The sequence below is a fragment of the Mustela nigripes genome, chromosome 3 (assembly GCF_022355385.1).
Source record: "Mustela nigripes isolate SB6536 chromosome 3, MUSNIG.SB6536, whole genome shotgun sequence".
Taxonomy (NCBI): domain Eukaryota; kingdom Metazoa; phylum Chordata; class Mammalia; order Carnivora; family Mustelidae; genus Mustela; species Mustela nigripes.
In genome coordinates this window covers 182,127,257-182,147,313 of record NC_081559.1, presented here as the reverse complement: position 1 = coordinate 182,147,313, position 20,057 = coordinate 182,127,257, and the positions used below count along the sequence as shown (strand labels likewise).

The following is a 20,057-nucleotide window of genomic DNA, read 5'->3' as shown; positions in this document are numbered from 1 at the left end:
ACTGATGGGACTGTCATATAATCAACACTCGATTGCCCAGATTTCGAGGGAAGCAGATGTGTTGATATCCAGGAAAACAAATAAACCAACCCTCCCCCAGATTATTCAAAAATCATTTCTATTTGGCTTAAGTTTTTGTGTTGCTTTGTTTCTACTGCAAATCAATTTAACTGAGTCTTATTCAGACTGATATTGAAACGAAAGAGGAAGTCATGCAGGCCAGCCAGAATCTGGAATTTAGAAGGAAGACCGGAGGTCAACTATTTGGATTTGACTAAAGGAACATCAGCAAACTAAATTCTTTCCTCTCCTACTTTTTTGAAGACTTCTTAGTGATCACTTCTTGGAACAGAGAGAAGATTAACAGAGTTGAAACTGTGATGGATGTTATTGGCCTGCATCTAGAAACCCTCAAATCCCTTGGACCAGAGAGCCAGAGAGCAGTCTTTGTCTGTCTCCACTTCTGCAGGCTAACCCAGGATGCCCGTGACTTTCCTCACGCCGTGTAACGGTGTGTGTGGTGACCCAAGGGTACAGTTCCTCAGATCTGAGCTGGGACAGACTCTGAGGTGCAGCTTATGCTCCAGAGTTCTCTGTGGGCTCAGTGTGAAGCCGGGACATTGGCTGAAATCACACCCTGACCTGTCTTCTTCCGTGTTCCTGCCCTTCTTCCTCCACTCCCTTACTCGTTTCTCTGGAGCATTTCCTTGATGAATCAGTTGCACTCACATCATTGGCTCAGGGTCTACTTCTGGGAAAAACTGGCCTGAGACATTTTCCTTTCACTCATAAGACCATGAGGGAGATGTGACCTGTACAGGGTTCCCCCTAGAAGTGCTCCCACCGCCATGGGTCATACAACCAAACCAAAAAGACATGGTATAAGTTCAGGACACCAATAATACTTTAGGGTTTTAAGATATCATCCCATTTTCCAGGAACTCTCTATGTAGGGCCAGAGACAGAGAAGGGGCCTGAACCAGAACCAGAAGGGCTGCCCAGAGAAGGATGAGCACGTTGGGGTCAAACTGAAGCATCTGATTCCTTGGAGTTCAGCCTGAAACTCATGCCAAGGAAGGAAGATGAGCCCTGAACCAGGGGCCTGAAACAAAGCGCATGGACACCACAGAAGCCACCAGACTCGAACCCAAACTGAGAAGGCTGGTCAGAGGCCACCATGCTGGCCTGCAGCCCCACATTTCTCACTCCAGGTCCAATTATCTTGTTCTTATGCCCCGTCTTATACATTGTGGGGTGTACCCATTAGATGCCGGTAGCATACCCCCAGACCATCTCTTTATGATAATCACAAAAGTCTCCAGGTGTGGCCCCATGTTCCTGGGGTGAGGGCGAGGAGGAAAATTGCCTGCTCTCCCATATTGCCGTGTGTTGTTAGCCTTCTTTTGCTTTGTTTCCCCTTATAAATGAACTTCACTCTTGGAGAGCAGAGATAAGAGGTGCCCATCATATCTAGGGCAGGCTTTCAAAATACATTTTTGTGGCTGGATGCCTGACTGTGTAATGCTTTTCCTGACTTCCCTCAACACTTTTTCTATAAAGCAGATATACAGCTGCCATTCACAACTGCACAGATGCTGCTCATACATCCTACAGAGTGGATGGTCCAAGCCAGAGTTGTGCAATGAACAACACGCTCAACCTTGCATGGAAGCCCAGGACAGAGGCTCTTTCTCCTGCCAGAATCTGGAACTTCCTTCCTCTAAACATCTAAACTTCCTCCCCACCTGATCCCCCAGGGAGTTCACTTCAGAATCTATCTCACCTTGAGGCAAAGAAGATGGACATGTGTACCCCCACACAATGCTTGGTATATAGGGGCCATTTGAAAAAGAACAGTTGATTGGATGAGTGCCACCCAGTGCGGTGGTACAGCACACTGCGGTGAAGACAGGTGGGCCTTGGGCTCTTTACAATCAGCTAGACTTTGGGCTAAGGTCTGGCTGTGCCCAGCTGAATGACTGTAAGCAAATTATTTACCACATACCCCTCTTCGCCTCACCCTTAATCCTCACCACCCCCAAACACACACGAGAACTGTCGGTGGGAAAGAAGTTACAAACAGTTGGAAACTACAATAGTAGGAGTGATGTGGCATCATGGTGAAAAACACTGGTTAGGGAGAGTCGGGCATATGGTTTGAATCTAGTTTCTCCCTGTGCAACCCCAGTCAGGATAGTTAGGCGATCTCCACCCCAACCCCCCCGGGTGTGACCACGGGGGCCTAGCACTGGATTGGGACAAAAGGAGTAAATGCTGAATGGACAGAGAAGGAAGACACTGAAGGACCGAGGACCTCAATGGCTCATGGCCAGGGGCGTAATGGACTGGGTGTGGCAGAACATCCAGGTTCAAACTACGCGCGGCAGCTAAGGCAAGGCTCTTCCTTACCAAGTCACCGTCCGTTTTTCTCCACACGGGCTGTGCGTGTCCAGAGGAGGTGGAGAAGGGAAGTGGCCCTGGTGAGTAATCACAGGATGACAGATAGTGACACAACACGAAAATGAGCTTCCCGTGTCCCTGTTCGAGCCAACGCCTGGAAACACGTGCCTTCCAAGCCCCACAAGCGCATCGAGCTTGCGTCTGAGTTACCGTGGTAGGAAACTACGGAGGGGATGACATGGTAAGAAAGTATCAATATCTGAAGCCAGTGGGGTCGGGATGACAACGCCAGAGAGCCAGTTGGGTTGATTATGGGTGGTCAGAAAAAGGATGGAAGCCAAGAGAAAAGTCTAGCTTCGGCCTGATTCTCTGGGGGGCACTGAAGCATGAGCTACTCCACGAGACTTGGGGCTTCTTTGAGGCCCTTCTGTCGGTAACTGGCCACAAAGGGGCTGGGAGTGGCGTGGGGGTGGGGGATGGTAGCCTCCCAGAGAAGATGGTTCCTGACAGGCGGAGAGGGGCAGCTGCAGCCATGAGCCACCAACACACAGAAACTGGGTCCCCTGTGGAGGGGCCCAGGGTGGGGCACCAGTAGAATCCACGACAAATGGGGACATGTGTCCTGAGTGGGGGTGGGAAGTTTAGAAGACTTCTAAAATAGGACCTTTCTTCCCACCACAGAGGTCTGCGAATGCCGGATCTTTATAAGAAACCAGTCAAAGAAGGAGTGGATTTCTTTTCTTTTGTTAGGATTCTCCTCAAACGTAACAAAAGCTGCAAAATCAGGAGTCCACATCTCTGGGCAGTGTGGGAGTCTGGGGCTTGGCTTCTCTCCTCAAGCCCCAAGCACCTGCTGGCATGGTCTCGGCACCCCGGGGCCCCCCAGACAGCAGATTCTGCCCTCCAGGCTCTCTCTTCTCTGGAAGAAAGACGGGCCTCTTCCTCGCTTTCTCTCCCTCCGTGCCCTGCAGGTGCCCCACTCAGCGGTGGCCTGGCAGTCTCCACTGAAGAATGTCACTCTGGCCTGCGGCCCGGCCTCAGACAAAAGCCCTTTTGGAGCCAGGCCTGCTTCCTCCGGCGGACAGGCCCCTGCCCACTTTCCCGCTGCCTGCTAGGGGTGGCAGCTAAATTCATCCCCTTGAATTGATGGTTTCCACAGAGCAAGGCCTCTTCCCTGCCTAGGAAGCAAAATGAGTCTGAGCCCTTGACAGGCTGTCCTTGGCTCCGGGACGAATCGCTGACTGTCCACACACAGAGGAGGGAAGCAAGAGGAGACGCCCCACCGCCCGAGACCAGAGGCGGCCAGGCCCGCAGACGCGTGCGCGGCGGGTGGAAGGAGGGAGCCCACGGCCCCAACCCTGAGACAAAGCCCCGGACCCAAACAAACCTCCACACCCAAGCCTGACCCTGATCTGGGCCGGGAATCAGCCCCGCCCGGGTCTGGACTCCTGGCTCTGCCATTTCCCAATGCTGCGACCCCTCAGCCAATCACTCTAGGGACCCCCGTTTTCACAACTTCTACATGGGAAGGTAAAAGGGTTACTGACTTGATAACAAAAAATCATATGAGAGAAGGTCATAGCTTTCTGATTTCAAAAAGAAATACATGGGGAAAAAAAAACAGAAAATAAAGAAGTTATAAAGAAAAAATCGGATTAGTTGAACTTACGCTAATCACTATATAATTGTGGCATATTTCTGTCCGGTCTTCTTCGCATTCATGCACTTAAGGGTGACAACCTCAAAGCCATTCCACGTGCTTTGTTTGGTCCTAACAGAATTCACGTCCAATATCCACATATACACATACACGTGTATGTAAGGAGAGTATTTACCTTGTAATGACTTGTTTTAAACATTAAAGGAGAATATATACGGTGCTAGTACATTGCCTACTACTTTCTGGCCAAGCCAACCTTCTAATGCTAACCTCTCACATTACAGATCCAAAGCCTCTCTTTAGGGGTCCAGCATTTAACCAATTTGGGATCTTCCAGATACATCCACATACCACCCCGCTTAACCAAGATCACTTACACTGCTCATTCTTACCCTTCCTCTCAAGCCAAGTCACAATCTCTTTGTGATTCTATTCTTTCTGAAGCCCTTTCCTGGGCTGTCTCTGAGAGGCCACCAGCCATGGTCTCATCTGGACCAAGGACACCAGGTCCCACCCAAGAACCCCTCAGATGCGGTGGCTGAAAGTTCTGGCATGGAGTAGCTGTTTGTTAATTGCAGACTCATCTAGAATGGGACACCTGTCATTATGGGATTTGTAGCTACATTGTCTTCCAGACTGTTGTGGCCTTTCACGGCCCCCAGTGAGGCTTGCTTGCTCACCTAGGAAACAAGAAATGTTACAGGTGGATACGGCCTTAAAGACCAACGCTGTCATCTTAAAGATGACAAGATGGACCCTCGGAGAGGCAAGAAGGGTACAGAGCTGGAATGCTACCCAGGCACCTTTTCCTTCTATTCTGGATCAAATAATACCCACCCCCCATGAATTCATATCCACCTGGAACCTCAGAATACGTCCTTATTTGGAAATAGGATCTTTGCAGATGTGCTTGAGTTAAGAAGAGGTTGTACTGGATTAGAGTCAACCCTGATTCAGGGACCGGTGTCCTTATAAGAGGGAAATTTGGATATAAACACACAGAAGGAAGACAGCCATGTGAAGACAGAAGCAGAGATTAGATTGAGGCTGTCAAAGATCAGGGACACCAAAAAGGGACAGCAAGAATCAGAAGCTGCAGGAGGCAAGGGAGGGCTCCTCCCCAGAGCCTTCCTAGAGATCATGGTTGGCCCACACCTCGCCTTTGGACTTTCAGCCCTGGAACTATGAGAGAATAACTTTCTCTTGTTTTAAGCCACCCAGCTTGTGATGTTCTGTTACAACAAAGGAAACTGATACACCCTCTCGGGCTGGTGTTCTCCTCCATCCCTTGGTGAAAGAAGAGCCCAACTCTAAAGAGACAACACTCATTTATTCAAGTACAGTCTGATCTGGGGCTCACCGCTCCGGTCAGACTTCCATTCTAGAAGATGACTTCCATTAAGGGTGATGAAATTGAGGTGAAACGAGGGGTCTTCACAAGTGGGGTTCTAAATCAAGCTCTGCAACTATCCCATAGAGTGTAGGATCCCTTCCATTTGCTAGATGCCCAAACCAGGGTTCCAAGAGGCATAGGTGAGTGGAGCAGGGTTGCATGGTGGCAGGGGGGGTGGGCTCTGCCCAGATTCTCATTCCTCCACTTCACAATTAGCCATATGCCCTTGGGCAAGTCCCTTCACCTCTTAGTGCCTTGACTGTCTCATTTATAAAATGGGGATGATTAAAAAAAACAACAACAGGGGTCTCTCAGAATTGGCAATTTCATGAGCACATTCATGGAAAACACTGTGAACAGGCTCTGGCACCTAGTAAATAGCCTGTTATCTTAGTTTGCCACCAGTGCCCAGGATCATTTGGCTGTAAGTGACAAAGGCAACATTTGAACACAGGCATATCGGCTCTGAACCGAAAGGTTCTCTAATTTCTAGACTAGAGAGAGTCCATGAAGTTCTAAATGCCAGCCTCCCCCACAGACTGCCTCCCAGCAAATGAGCCCAAGAGTGTTGTGCAAATGATTCCACGGCTCGATGGGGATACTCTACCCAATCAAACACGCCATACTTGATGACAACAAACCCCCACCTGGGCCTTCCTTTGGGAAACAGAACTGGTAGATGCTTGTGGCCAGGAAAGAATGTTCAATGTCAACCTGTAACCCAGATGAGTCTGGGCCATGGGAAGCCAGCTCTTCATCCAGGTCTTAGATGTTGAGGGATGTGCGTATGTAGGCATGCATGGGTAAGAGGACTCAGAATCACCATCTTCCTTGGCACAATCAGCAGTGAGCTCGGGTTCACGGCCATCTTTGCAACCTTGAAGGACACAAACAACTTCCCCTAAGAGGTGGTATGGGAACGTGGTTGTGAGCTCAGGCTTTGAAGTACAATGGCTTGAATGCAAATCTCAACTCCACCACTTCTTGTATTGAGAATATGGTCGAGATGAACTTTCCTGAGCCACCACTTCCCTTCTCTGTCAAAAGGGAACGAACATCAACCTGATGGCATGAGGTGTTGGCAAAGAGCAAACGAGGTAATGTCTGTAAGCATCAAGCCCAGAGAAAGCCCCTGGCTTCCAGAAATTGATGCTGTTCTGATAATGGCAATGATGAGCACGAAGGTGGTGCCCACACAGAGAGTGAAATAGGGGAGACTGCTGCCTTCCTCAAGCCACCAATGCCTGGGCAGACCCTGGTCTGTACAGCCTCTTCACAGCTAGACCTGGAAGGGGAAATCAGATTAACACACTTCAGCCCTTAAAATCCATTTGTAAATTCCTGGTTCTAAAGGGTAATGGCAAATCCCTTCAATTTTGTTTCCCTGGGAAATGCTATTAAGATTCTGTCTGGTGGAACTTTCCCAACAGATGCATAAAGACCTCCTTCGAGAAGGTTGATCCTGAAACCAGCATCTCTGGTAAACACGGCCCTGGTGTGTGAGATGCTAACAATTACTGCGGCTCTTTGTTCTGTGTCTTTTGGCTGACTTTCAGTTCATGAGGAAGTGTCTGTATTGGAGCCAATTTGAATTGATTTTGCAAGTAAAATTTCAAGGGACAATGTGCCAGGTGCCTCGGAGAGCTGGAGTCTGGCAGATTCTCTGTCATCTGCTCACAATAACCCTGACCCAGGTTTGTATGGTGAGCTGGAGTTTCCAAAGCACTATGGTGTGACATTTGCTATTTTATTCCATCTTCACAATAACCCTGGGAGACTGACATTGCTCACCCTGTTTTTTAATTTTTCCACTTAGCAGATGAAACAGTAAGAGCTTACGTGATGTGCCCAGGCATACATACAGCACCTGGCTGGTCTGGAAGTTGGACCCAGGATTTTCTTTAAGAGCATCTCAACAATTTCGTGAGTGTCTATTATGTATCAGGGATACTGTACTAAAGATTGGGAATGTGCAGATGAATACGGCATAGTGCGCTGCCTGAGTAGGAGGGGAGACAGGTGTAGAAACCACAGTGTGACAGACATCATTATATGCACACATATAAGAAGTTAGTCACTTGCTGCTTACTCTAAGTCTTTCTTCAACAGATTTCAACAGGCTTCCATTCCCACCCCAACCCCAACCAGATAACCTGTCCTTAACCAAGGTGCAGATGACTTCAGCTTGCCAAATGCAAGGGTGAACTCCTCCTCATTGAACTCAAATTCTCAGAAGCAAGCGACACAATCGACTATTCTTTCTCTCTAACACGTTCTTCTTGGGCTTTCATAATACCAAACACTCTGAGTTTTTCCATCACAAAGAGCCAAGCTCCTTCTCAGTCTCCTTTGCTAAGACTTGGCTTTTCCTTTGATTGTTTGTGAACATTCAAGAACCCTAGGCTGAGTGTCAGGCTCCCTGCGTGGGCCCTTCCGCACTCCCTCCCTCAGTTCCCTTCTGGTCCCATGGCTATAGATACTATCCACATTGCTGATAACCAACTACTCTCCAGTCCCAATCCCTCCCCTTGAGTTCAGGCCCACATAGCCATTCAACTTGCAGGTATATCTCCACATGGGTGTGTAATCATCATCTTGAAGTTCATTGTAAAATTAGCATATGCAAAACAAAACTTTTTATTTTCTCCCCTAAACTTGTTCCTCCATTCTTGCCCGTCAAATTTAGTGACACCATCATTCACCCAGTAACTCAGGCCAGATCAGTCATGCTTGATTTCTCTCTTTTCCCATAAATCACACTCAATCTATCAACAAGTCTTGGTAGTACAGTTGCCAAATTAGGTCTTGAGTCCACTCACTTTTCTCCATCCCCATGGCTACCATCTTGATCCCAGCCATTGTCTTTCTGAGACCAATGAAATAGCCCCCTAGCTCATGCTTCTACTCTTATACCCTAGCAACCCATAGAGCACCCAGATGGATCTTTGAAAAGATGTCAATTAGGTCATGCCACTTTTCTGCTTAAAACTCTCCATTGCCTTACCATTGCTTTTGCAACCAAATCCAAACTCCTTAGCATAGCCTACCAGGCTTTTCATCATCTCACTCACACTTTCCACTCTGACTTCATCATCTATAACCCTCACCCTGGCCCTGTCACTGCCCTCCAGCCAAACTGTCCCAGGGCCTTTGCACTTGCTCCACGGTCTGCTTAAAATAACCTCTCCCACATCTTTGCAGGCCTGGATGCTTATCATTTTTTCAGGTCTCAACTCCCTCTCCTCAGCACAGCCTTCCCCCAGTCATTTATTTTATGTTCTTTGAAGGATTCACGGCCATCGGTAATCATGTTATTTGTCTCTCTTATCCCCACTAGACCGTGATCCCTATGAATGTCTAGTCCAAACCCCTGCTGTAAGTAGGGCCCCATAGCCAGGATCTGGCACCTGTGGTTCCTGCGTTTATGGAGAAGGCAAACAACACAACATTATATATACTTAGAAACTTGTTCCTTGCTATGAAGAAAAACAACTGGGTTCTAACAGGAAGATCAGATGGTGCTTGTTTTATAATGGGTGATCAGGAGGGCCTTCCTGTGGGTAGGGGTGGGGTGAAGAAATGAAGCCTGAAGAACGCAAATGAACATCCATGGAAAGAGTTCAGGGGTTGGGGCGCATTGCAGGTAGAGAAATCAGACGCATTAAGAACATATGTAGACAAAAGACGAGGAAGAGAGAAATTAGAGATTTCTGCCCATCTCTCTCCTCCCTCTGTTTCTTTTAAAATGGGCTCATAGAATTGTATAACTTTATTTTTAACTTAATACGTCAAAAGCATCTTTTCAAGTCATTCGGTCATTTCCAGTTTTTGTTTTGTTTTGTCTGTTCTTATGAACAATGCTGCATTAAATATCTTATTTTGCAGAAGACAAGAACAGATTCTTCTCCAAAGAAGACATACAAATGACTAACAGACACATGAAAAAATGTTCATCATCATTAGCCATCAGGGAGAATCAAATCAAAACCACATTGAGATACCACCTTACACGAGTTAGAATGGCCAAAACTAACAAGATAGGTAACAACAAATGTTGGAGAGGATGTGGAGAAAGGGGAACCCTCTTACACTGTTGGTCGGAATGCAAGTTGGTGCAGCCAGTTTGGAAAACAGTGTGGAGATTCCTTAAGAAATTAAAAATAGAGCTACCCTATGACTCTGCAATTGCACTACTGGGTATTTACCCAAAAGATACAGATGTAGTGAAAAGAAGGGCCATCTGTACCCCAATGTTCATAGCAGCAGTGGCCACAGTCACCAAACTGTGGAAAGAGCCAAGATGCCCTTCAAGAGATGAATTAATAAAGAAGATGTGGCCCACATATACAATGGAATATTATGCCTCCATCAGAAAGGATGAATACCCAACTTTTGTATCAATATGGATGAAACTGGAGGAGATTGTGCTGAGTGAAATAAGTTAAGCAGAGAAAGTCAATTATCATATGGTTTCACTTACTTATGGAGCATAAGGAATAACATGGAGGACATTAGGAGAAGGAAAGGAAAAGTGAATTGGGGGAAATCGGAGGGGAAGACAAAACATGAGAGACTGTGGACTCTGAGAAACAAACTGAGGCTTTTGGAGGGGAGGAGGGGGAATGGGTGAGCCTGGTGGTGGGTATAATGGAGGGCATGTATTGCATGGAGCACTGGGTGTGGTGCATAAACAATGAATCTTGGAACACTGAAAAAATAAAATTAAATTTAAAAAAAAAGATATCCACATCCACTAGAATGGTTAAAATTAAAAAGACAAAACCAAGTGTTGAGGACAATAAAGAGCAACTGGAACAGTCCTATGCTGCTGGAGAAAATGTAAGCTATATGACTTTGAACATCTATGGCAGTATCTACTTCACTGAGCAGACATTTCCTGTGACTCAGTAGTTCTATTCCTGGCATGTACTCAACAGAGCTATGTGTGTCTGTCTACCAAAAGGCAGGTATGAGAGTATCAACACAGCCCTGTTGATAGTAGCAAAAAACAAAACAGAAACAACCCAAGTATCCACCCACAGTAGAGTTAATGGTGGAACAATCATACAATGGAACCCGCAGAGTGGTTACAATTGAACAGACCATGTCTACACACAACATGGATGAATTTCACAAAACAATGTTGGGGGAAATAATCCAGACACAAAAGAGTAGACTGCATTATTTCATGTTTCATAACTTCAAAAATGGGAAGCACATCTATGGTGTTGGAGGGGAGGGTTAAGGGAGGGGACAAGAGAGAAATTTCTGAAGGAGAGGTCATGTTCTGCTTCTTAGTTAATGTCTTTATATGGGTGTGTCACTGCGTGACCACTTGTGGAACAGAACGTGATTTTACACTTCCCTGGTATTAGATTATAGTTCAAAAAGAAAGGGATTTTTTGTGGGTTTTTTTTTAAAATTTCATTTATTTAGAGGGAGAGTGTGAGCAAAAGAGAGAAGGAACAGGAGAGGAACAGAGGGAGAAGCAGACTCTCCACCAAGCAGGGACCCCGATGCGGCGCTTGATCCCAGGACTCCAGGACAACAACCTCAGCTGAAGGCAGATGCTTCACCAACTGAGCCACCTGGGAGGCACCCAAAAAAAGTTTTAAATAGTCATGATTATTTCAATAGGAAAATTCTCGAGCATGAATTTTCTCTGAGGCAAAAATATTTTGGCAAATGGTACTGTGGTGGGTTGGGTGGAATTGTGTCCCCCCTACAAAGAAATGTCAGAGTCCTAACCACCAGTACCCATGAATGTGACCTTATTTGGAAATAGGGTCTTTGTAAGATGTGATCAAGTTAAATGAAGTCATACTGAATTGGGGGGGGGGTTCCCCAATCCACTGGCTGATGACCTTATAAAGAGAGAGAGGCATGGCAACACAGAGACACCTTGAGAATTCCATGTGGAGGCAGAGAGATTGCAGCGATGCAGCTGCAAGCCAGGGAATGCCAAGGACTGCTGGTAACCACCAGAAGCTGGGAGAAAACACAGAATGGATTCTCCCTCACAGCCTCCAGAAGGAACCGACCTTCATTTCTGACTTCTTGCTTCTCGCACTGTGAGACAATAAATTCTTGTTGTCTTAAACCTCCTAGTCTGTGCTAAATTGTTATGGCTGCTCTAACTAATAAAAGCCCCAAATTCTGAGAAAGAACACTTTTTGATCCCCACTCAGCCTCCTGGTAGCAGGTAGAGAATGTTCCCAAGCAGTGGCTACAATGCAATCCCTTGAGAACCCTCTTGTTTCCAGCAGAGCCCAGGGCCTCTCCAGACTTTCCATTGCAAATGACAAGATCAATTCATTCATTTGTAAATCGAGTACAGAACCTGGAGGCAGAGGTGGGAGGAAAAGGTGAGCAGAGGGAAGACGTTCGGCACAATTTTCAGATATGTCATCAATCCCAATTCTTAGCTGTTACTGTTGCTCAAAGACATTATTACCTTTTTTTAGCTTAACTCACTCATTGCATATTAATTCAGGTTTACTTTACAAAAATTATAAAATACATGAAAGTAAATCAAACAAATAAAAAGTACTCATAATCCAACACCCAAAGACACCCTCCATTCATAGTTTGGTGTATTGCCTGCCTGGCATTTTTCTTTGCATGTAGGTACATTCTCTTTTCATAGGGAAACTGTCATCGCTTCCTGATTGTCTACACAGCTTCTCTTCCTCTTAGCTGATAAACACAGATTTTTACAAATACTCCTGAGACCCATTCTACTGCCCACACACACATTTTTACTTTTGTCTTCCAATACGTGGTTCTCTGGTTCTCGCAAGGGGGTGGTGCCGGCTTCCTGTGACCAACCCATTCTTTCACACAAGGAGTCAATTTTCTCTCTAGCCCTGACTTCACATGGGAAGGCCTGGATTCTGTCTCAAACACCACAAGGGGAAAGGCTGTTTTCCAAAGACTTCTTTAGGTGTGCTTGCTGCTTTCCCAGCAACTATCAGATTTGCCTTCTCTTTGAGACCTCAGATGCTGAGGGTTAATTACACTCTTTCGTTCAAGACATGATTTATCTTCAACATCAGAGCAAAGAACTTGTTCTAGTATGTTCCTCTGCACTCCAAGTCCTTACTTTCTTTCCCTGTCCCCCATTGACCTCCATCCTAATATGTATAATTTGTATCTTGGAATATTGTGATGGACACCTGGAATTTTGTGATTGGCCCCTCCAGACCCACTCTCCATTTCTCTTGGCCCAGCTCTGGGTCCCTGGAGGCTCATCTGTATGGTGGACGTCAGTGGTTTGTTTTCCCTCTGGTTGCTGATGCGGTTTGGCCCATGGGAATCACTGGAGATCCAGAAGGAGGCAGGTGTTGGCTGCGTCCCCCGGGCCCCTGTGAGATGGCCTTCTCCAGGCACTCTCTCAACTAATTCAGTCCCTGCGGGTCTAGGGCACGTTAAGTCACATGGATGTTCCTCCTCTAGCCCATTTCACCATCACTGGTGGTTTTCCCAACCCTTCCCACTCCTTTGCAAATACAGCTCTTCCTCGACTTAGGATGGGCTTATGTCCTAATAAACCCACTGTAAGCTGAAACCACTACACGTCAAAATGCATGTAATATATCTAACCTACCCAAATTCACAGCATAACTTATTCTACTCCCCCCCCTTTTTAAAATTTAACTTCAATTAGCCAACACATAGTATCATTAGTTTTCAGATGTAGAGTTCAATAATTCATCATTCTACTTTAAACATGCACAGAACACTTAAATTAGCCTACAGCTGGCTACAAATTAGCCTACAAATTCCTCTAGCACGAAGCTATTTACAATAAAGACTTGGATAACTCGTGTAATTTATTGAATACTGTACTGAAAGTGACAAACAGAAAGGCTATATGGGCGCAGAAGGGCAGCTGATGTATCTGTTGTTGACCATGTGATCACGGGGGACTTGGAGCTGATCGCGGGCAGACTGGGAGCTCTGACCGCTGCCCACACCCAGCACCACGAGAACGGATGCACCACTAGCCAGGGAAAGGATCCAAACTCACAATTCGTGGTATACTTTCTGCTGAATGTATTTCGCTTTTCACACGACCTTCCAGTCAAAAAGTAGGAAGGCGAACCTTCGGACCTCATCTGTTTTCCTTTTATTAATTCTCCAATGGTGCATTTGCGTATGCCCATCTTTTTTCTTTCCAAACATGCATGTATCTCTGTAAAATGGGCACTGTCACTTGGCATACAACGTGTGTGTGGCAGGGAATAGACTTCATCCTACTTCTTACTGACTTCATATATCGCCAGACTGCACATGCCCCTAGTAAATACCACCCCCCCAACCCCTACACTACAGCCCTGCGCGGTTTCCGCAGCCTCCGTCACTCCTTTTCAGTCCCTGGGGAGGAACTGCCTCCCAAGGTCCAGCTACCGCAATACACCCAAAGTTTCACAAACTTTTTAACCCAACATTTTTTAGTTCTTTTTCTGGTCTCAGTTTTGACTTTATGCCAAGCACAGTCATTTTATGAGTAAATCACATTGCATAAACCTCAAGTCTGTGTTGCTCAATGAAACGTAGTGACCCTAACTTCATAAAAAGTGCTTTTAAAATGTGTTTCCCCCCCCGATTTTCCCCCTATGGTTTTAAGTTGCGTAATAAAAATAAATGACAAGAATCACATAGGTTACCGTTGTGTGGGCGCTCCGGTGTTCTGGTCTTGTCCCGTGCCTGTTGTGAGCTTTAGCTAATCTGCAGCACAGGGAGCCAGGTCCTTCTGGCTCTTGCGAGCCAATGGTTAAATTTCCAAGAATTTTGCAAGCTGGTTCCTAAACACAGCAATTACTGAAAATTAAGTTATGTAAACTCCCAATTAAAGAAATTACATTAAGAACAGCTATAATAAAAATGCAACATTCACCTGTGTCTAATTGTTTTACTACATTGACATATAATCCAGGCTGGAATTATGTCTATTGTATGTGTACAGGGGAAATATTACATAATGGTGCTCATCTCTGCCAATTCCACGTTCAAATGTTTTACATCGGTGCCTTGGACATCAGCCGTTGGGAGTGTATTCGTACCATGGAAATTAGCAAACACTACAAATCAGAGTCAGTGGCTAAGCAGTTACTGGCGCACCACTCATGGGACCCTGACAACAGTGTACTTGGTACTTTTTTCATTTTACAGATGAAGTGAGGTTTTGAGGAGACAAATAGCTCTACCCAATCCCAGAGTTCATGGAAGGGAGAGGAGGCATGACAGTGAGAACTCATACAACCCCAGGCCACTCCCTCCCAAGGGCGTCATAGAACCGTAGACATGGTAACTAGGTCAGATTTTGTTGCGTCGCACCCTTGTGCAGACAAGGAAACTAGGCGCAGAGGGGTTTGATTATTTGTCCAAGATTATGTAATTAATGAAGAATAAGGAGATGAGTTCAAGCCAAAGACTCCTGGTTCTAGAGCCCACCCCTTATCCACCACCCTCACATCCTCTTAGGCACTGGAGAGGGCAGGACCCTGGTAGCGACCTGCCACATCCCTGGGCCTCCCTCTCGGCCTCTCCCTCCTTCTTGCCACACGATCGATGTCTTATCTATGTTCCTCCCTGCGCTTGCTTTATTTTCCTCTCTCTGCTTTTCTGTACCCCGCTCTGCCTTGCAGTTCCCGACTCCTTGATATCGGAACCTGCCAGGGCTTGTGAGAATGGCTGTTCCAGAAAATACCACGTTCCCAGACAGGATCCATTTGGCCCAGCCTGGGTCACATAGCTGCCCCTGGTTCAATCCATGGCTCCATAAGGACTGTTGGGCACACAACCTGACCCCACGGGTAAGGGAAGCAATACTGGGGGATGATGGGGGGGCCAGTGTAGACACACAGAGGGTGTGTCTACAGCCTTCTTCCCTGGAACCCAGACATCAGGACTTTTGGCATCTTCACACCACCAAGTAGAACAATAATGGTAGTATTAACCACTTTCCTGGCCCTTAGAATATATATCACATATACTGACTCATTGACTACAATAACCCTGTGGAGATCATCACTCTGATTTCACAGATGAGATAACTGCAGATCAGAGAGGTTGAGACACTTGCCGGGCGAGGACAGCAAGTAAGGGGCAAGATCCAAAGCCCAGCCCAGCAGTCTGTCAGTGGCAGGGGCAATCTCACCTGGGGCCATCCCGCCTGGCCCAGCTGCTCAGCGGCCAGACCTGCCTTGCAGAGCAGTTGAGAGAATCAATTACGTAATAATGCCTTGGAGAGCCCTCTACGCACTATAAAAATGAGTCCCTCCTCCGTTTCTGTGTCGTCCTTTATGTTGGAACCAAGGCAGCGATACAAAAGTAGATGTGGGGCACATTGTAGGTCAGACTGTCCTATCCAGCTCCTCCCCCCAGTGCTCCCACCAGGAGAGTCCCCTCACAGGCTGAAAGCCACATGTACAGAAGGACGCCCCTAAACCTTCAACAGGGACCATCGAAGAGGCAATAAAGCTTTTTTTTTTTTTTTAATTTTATTTATTTATTTGACAGACAGAGATCACAAGTAGTTAGAGAGGCAGGTGGGGGCAGGGGGTGAGCAGGCTCCCTGCCAAGCAGAGAGCCTGATGCGGGGCTCGATCCCAAGACCCTGAGATCAGGACCTGAGCCGAAGGTAGAGGTTTAACCCACTGAGCCACCCAGGCAACCCAGGAATAAACCTTTGACCAGCCCTCCAGGCAGGGCTCTGCTTGCTCCAGTGGAGGCTTTGTGAGTGACAAGAGAGGACGGGTCAATCTTGCAAGTCGAAGAAGGACAGCTGGGACCAGCAGGACTCAGGCGGAGAGGAGACAGGAGGCTATGAAAGGCAGGGGGTTTTCCAGGCAGAGGGAGAGCTCAGAGGGCGTGTGCAGGGCGGGAGAGGCACAGAACCGAAGGGCAACCTGTGCCGCCGTGACTTTTCAGAATCGCAGCCCTCCGAATCTGCATGAGCTGGGAGCAGCTGCCCATTGTACAGAAGAGGACATGGAGGCCCAGACCTGCTCTGGATCCGACTGTTGCCCAGGCCACTTTCCTGGTTCACCAGGTGATTTCTGTTGCTACTTCAACAATCCCCGAGCGGCGTGCTTCCGGGGTGGTTTGCTTTGCCTGGAGCAGACCCCAGGCTCACCAGCAGGGAGGCAGGGGTGCCAAAGAGGGCGCAGGCAGAGAAGACACGGGATGCCCCATGAGATCTTCCTCCCGTGCTTTCCTGTCCATAGCCCTGTCACGGTGAGAGCTCTACGGGAAGGTGGGCACGAGTGCGCGTCACCTTGCCAGATAAACTGCAAAGCCCTCTGCCTGGTGGTGAACACCTCCCTCCTCGACGGCTTGTCACCTTTCTGTCCTCTCCTTGCCAACAAGGGCAAGGCCCCCTACCCCAGCTCCCAGAGTGGCCCATGGCTTTCGCCCTGTCTCAGCACCTGGTTTGTCAGCTAGAGGAGGGCTCTCAGCTCAGACATTCTAGCGCACAGACATTTAGCGCTTATCCATCCACAGGCGAGCTCTTCAGCCTTCCTCCCCAGGGCTCCTACAGATCTGCTTGCCCACTGCTCTGCCCAGTCCTTCCCCTCTCTGGGCTTCCTTGTCCTCATCTGGGAAATGGTGGCAGGGGATGGATGATGTCATTACTAAGGTCCCTGTTGGAACTGTCTCTTCACGAGATTAGTAGTCATGCCAAATGGTAATCCCCTGTGTTCCTGCCGCCTTTTACAGTTCATAAAGCCTTTACTCATCCTTCTCATTCAGCAGATTGCCTTGGAAACAAGATTTGCCTACATGGTTAGACCAGCTCCCTGGAGTCCCTGCGCTGAGAAGTCTCAGCAGAAAGGGCGGTTCCAGGAACAGGCCTGTCTGGGCTTACCCTGAGGTCTTGGGAGGCACTGTCTGTCCCTCCAGCTCAGACTGCCTTCCCCACGGCCTGGCAGGGGGTCCGACTGAGAGTGGCTAGACCAGTGAAGCCACCTTCTTGCACAAGGCTAGGCAGGAAGGGCCATGAACTGAGCAGGGTAGGTCTCTAAGAAAACACCTAGTTCTGGAAAGAAATCATGGAAGCAGTGACAGGAGCCCTGTGTCAGTTGTGCTTTTATTCAATCAACAAACACCTATCGAACATCCAGGATGGGACCTCACTGGACTAGGCATTTAGGACAAAAGATGTGCCTTCTTCTCTTGAGGAGCCCACCATAGGGGAGAGAGTGGAGAGCCAGGGTGGCTCAGTCAGTTGAGTGTCTGCCGCTTGGCTTGGGTCATGATCCTGGGGTTCTGGGATCAGGCCCCGCATGGGGCTCCCTTCTCAGTGGAGTCAGCTTCTCCCCCTGCCTATGTTCTCTCTCTCTATCTCTTTCTCAAATAAATAAATAAAATCTTTAAAAACTTAAAAATATTATCTAAAAATAAAATAAAAATTTAAAAAATACTATAAAACCATTGAGGTAATACAATCCCGCTTTTCTATGTGTCTAAACATATAGGACAAGATTGGAAGGATGTACATAAAATTAACAGAGTTCATCCCTGGGTAAAGGGATTCTGATTTTTATTTTCTACCGTCTTACCTCCATTTTCAGATATGGTTCTATTAGAAATATTCCTTTTATAAAAAATTATTTTTTCCAAAGTAAAGAAGAAATACGACACCTAGCAGAATGACACCTCAGTACAAAATTGAAATTAAGGAAATTAAGTTTAGGGGCACCTGGGTGGCTCAGGGGGTTAAAGCCTCTGCTTTTGGCTCAAGTCATGATCTTAGGGTCCTGGGATAGAGCCCCGCATTGGGCTCTCTGCTCAGAGGGGAGCTTACCCCTCTCTCCGCTTGCCTCTCCGCCTGCTTGTGATTGCCGTCTGTCAAGTAAATAAATTAATTTAAAAATCTTTTTAAAAAAAAAGAAAAGAAAAGAAAATCAAGTTTAAAAGTCATTGTGCATCTAGAAGTTCACATGTTCTTTGATTTGTATGTCCGTACCTGAGTCAAATCCATTCCGGTCTTAGTTAAATCACAAAATGCTACATGGTGCGAACCTCCCGGGTCCCGCAGAAATACTTGAGATGACAGATGCTCCATTACATATCCCAAGGGTTATCTGCTGCAAGGGTCAGGAACTCAAATGCCTTTGGGGTCAGTCAAGTTCCAGAAATGAGTGAGGTCAGCAGAAAGTAGCGCTGTGGCAAACTGAACAACACAAGCTCATCAGCTCTGGCCGATTATGTGTGGGAAGGCAGGCCCTGTCTTGCCTGATCTTCGACTTTCTTTTTTTTTTTTTTTAAAGAGAGAAAGTGTGGTGGGGAGGAGCAGAGGGAGAAGGAGAGAGAACATCTTCAGCCCTGACCTGGGGCTCCATCTCCTGACCCTGAGATCATGACCTGAGCCCAAATCAAGAGTCAGATGCTTAACTGACAGAGCCACCCAGGGGCCCCCAGATTTCCCGATTTTTAAAGAAAAGCCAGAAATCTGGATTTTTTTTTTAATGGGAAGTTTTATACTTTTTAGATGTTGAGAACCAATTCAAATTTGTTTAAAATATGGCCCAGGCCATGCCCTGTGTTGCAGGCCTTATCAGATGGTTAGCTGGCCAGTTGGTGACCTTGGGTCCACAGCTGGTGCGAAGCCTGAGGAGAGGTAGGAGAAGGCAAACATGCAGCATGTGGAAATGCAGCCCAAGTGGTGAACCAGAAGGGGGATCAGGGCTGAGTACCAGGGAACAGTCCTTGGGAAGGGGAAGGCAGTGAGGAGGGAGCCGCAGGAGATCCTTAAGTTACACAGAATCCTGGCTCAGAATTGGTATTGTTCAGAGTTACGCTGAATTGCATTCTAAGTTCCCAAGAGGTGAAAGGGGCCACCACCAGGAAGGACTCCAGATTTCCCCCTTTTTTGATGACCCTGAGAACACAACCCATTTGTTGAATCTCTATGTTAAGTTTGTAACCTTTAAAAAAAAAAAAAAAAAAAAGTTTGTAACCTTTAAATATATTTTCAAGCTCCGTAAAAGGAATTTTATGGGAAAATAGCTCTAACACAGGAATTACTTTCTTTGTATACCCTATCTGTAATTTGTATCAAAGCCCTAGTCTTGGTGTATGAACACCTTCAATATTCATTTGATGATGTGGTAGAAAAGCTGGAGTCCTCTCAGTGGGAGTTCTGCATGACCTAGAGAAAGTACTTAACCTAGGTCGGCCTCTCTTTGTAGCTCTCATTTGTAAAATGAGAGCATCTCCGAGCTTCTATCAGGAATGAGCTGAAAGAGAAAGATCTCTTTAAGGCCAAGACTTCCTTACTCCCCGAGCTGCAGATGGCCTGCATTGTGGCCCACGGGAACAGCTCTGGTCGCCACCATTTGAGGGCCCATGTGATCATTAACATTCTGGATTGGAAATGTTTTTAATGTTCCCCAAGAAAGGAGAACACAAAGACAAGGTGTTTTCCCCTCAAAGCTTGGGTTTTTTTTAGATGGGATTGAGATATGACTTATCAAAGTTCCTTGGAAACACGCCTCAAATACTGCCTCTGCATCTCCATCCACTTGACCTCAGCCTAAGCCTACTTCTGGCCTCCTGGCTTTTGGTTTTCTGTCTCTCATTAATTGTCTTCCTAAA

The 20,057-nt window shown here is 46.9% G+C and overlaps 1 long non-coding RNA gene across 1 annotated transcript in view; it reads right to left on the bottom strand.

Annotated features, from left to right (window-relative positions):
• LOC132013267 (uncharacterized) overlaps positions 1 to 20,057 on the bottom strand; it is a 60,675-nt gene that overhangs the window by 13,679 nt on the left and 26,939 nt on the right. The window contains exon 2 of the long non-coding RNA XR_009402946.1: positions 14,123 to 14,260. This is a non-coding gene — a long non-coding RNA (uncharacterized LOC132013267). The remainder of the gene's footprint in view (positions 1 to 14,122; positions 14,261 to 20,057) is intronic.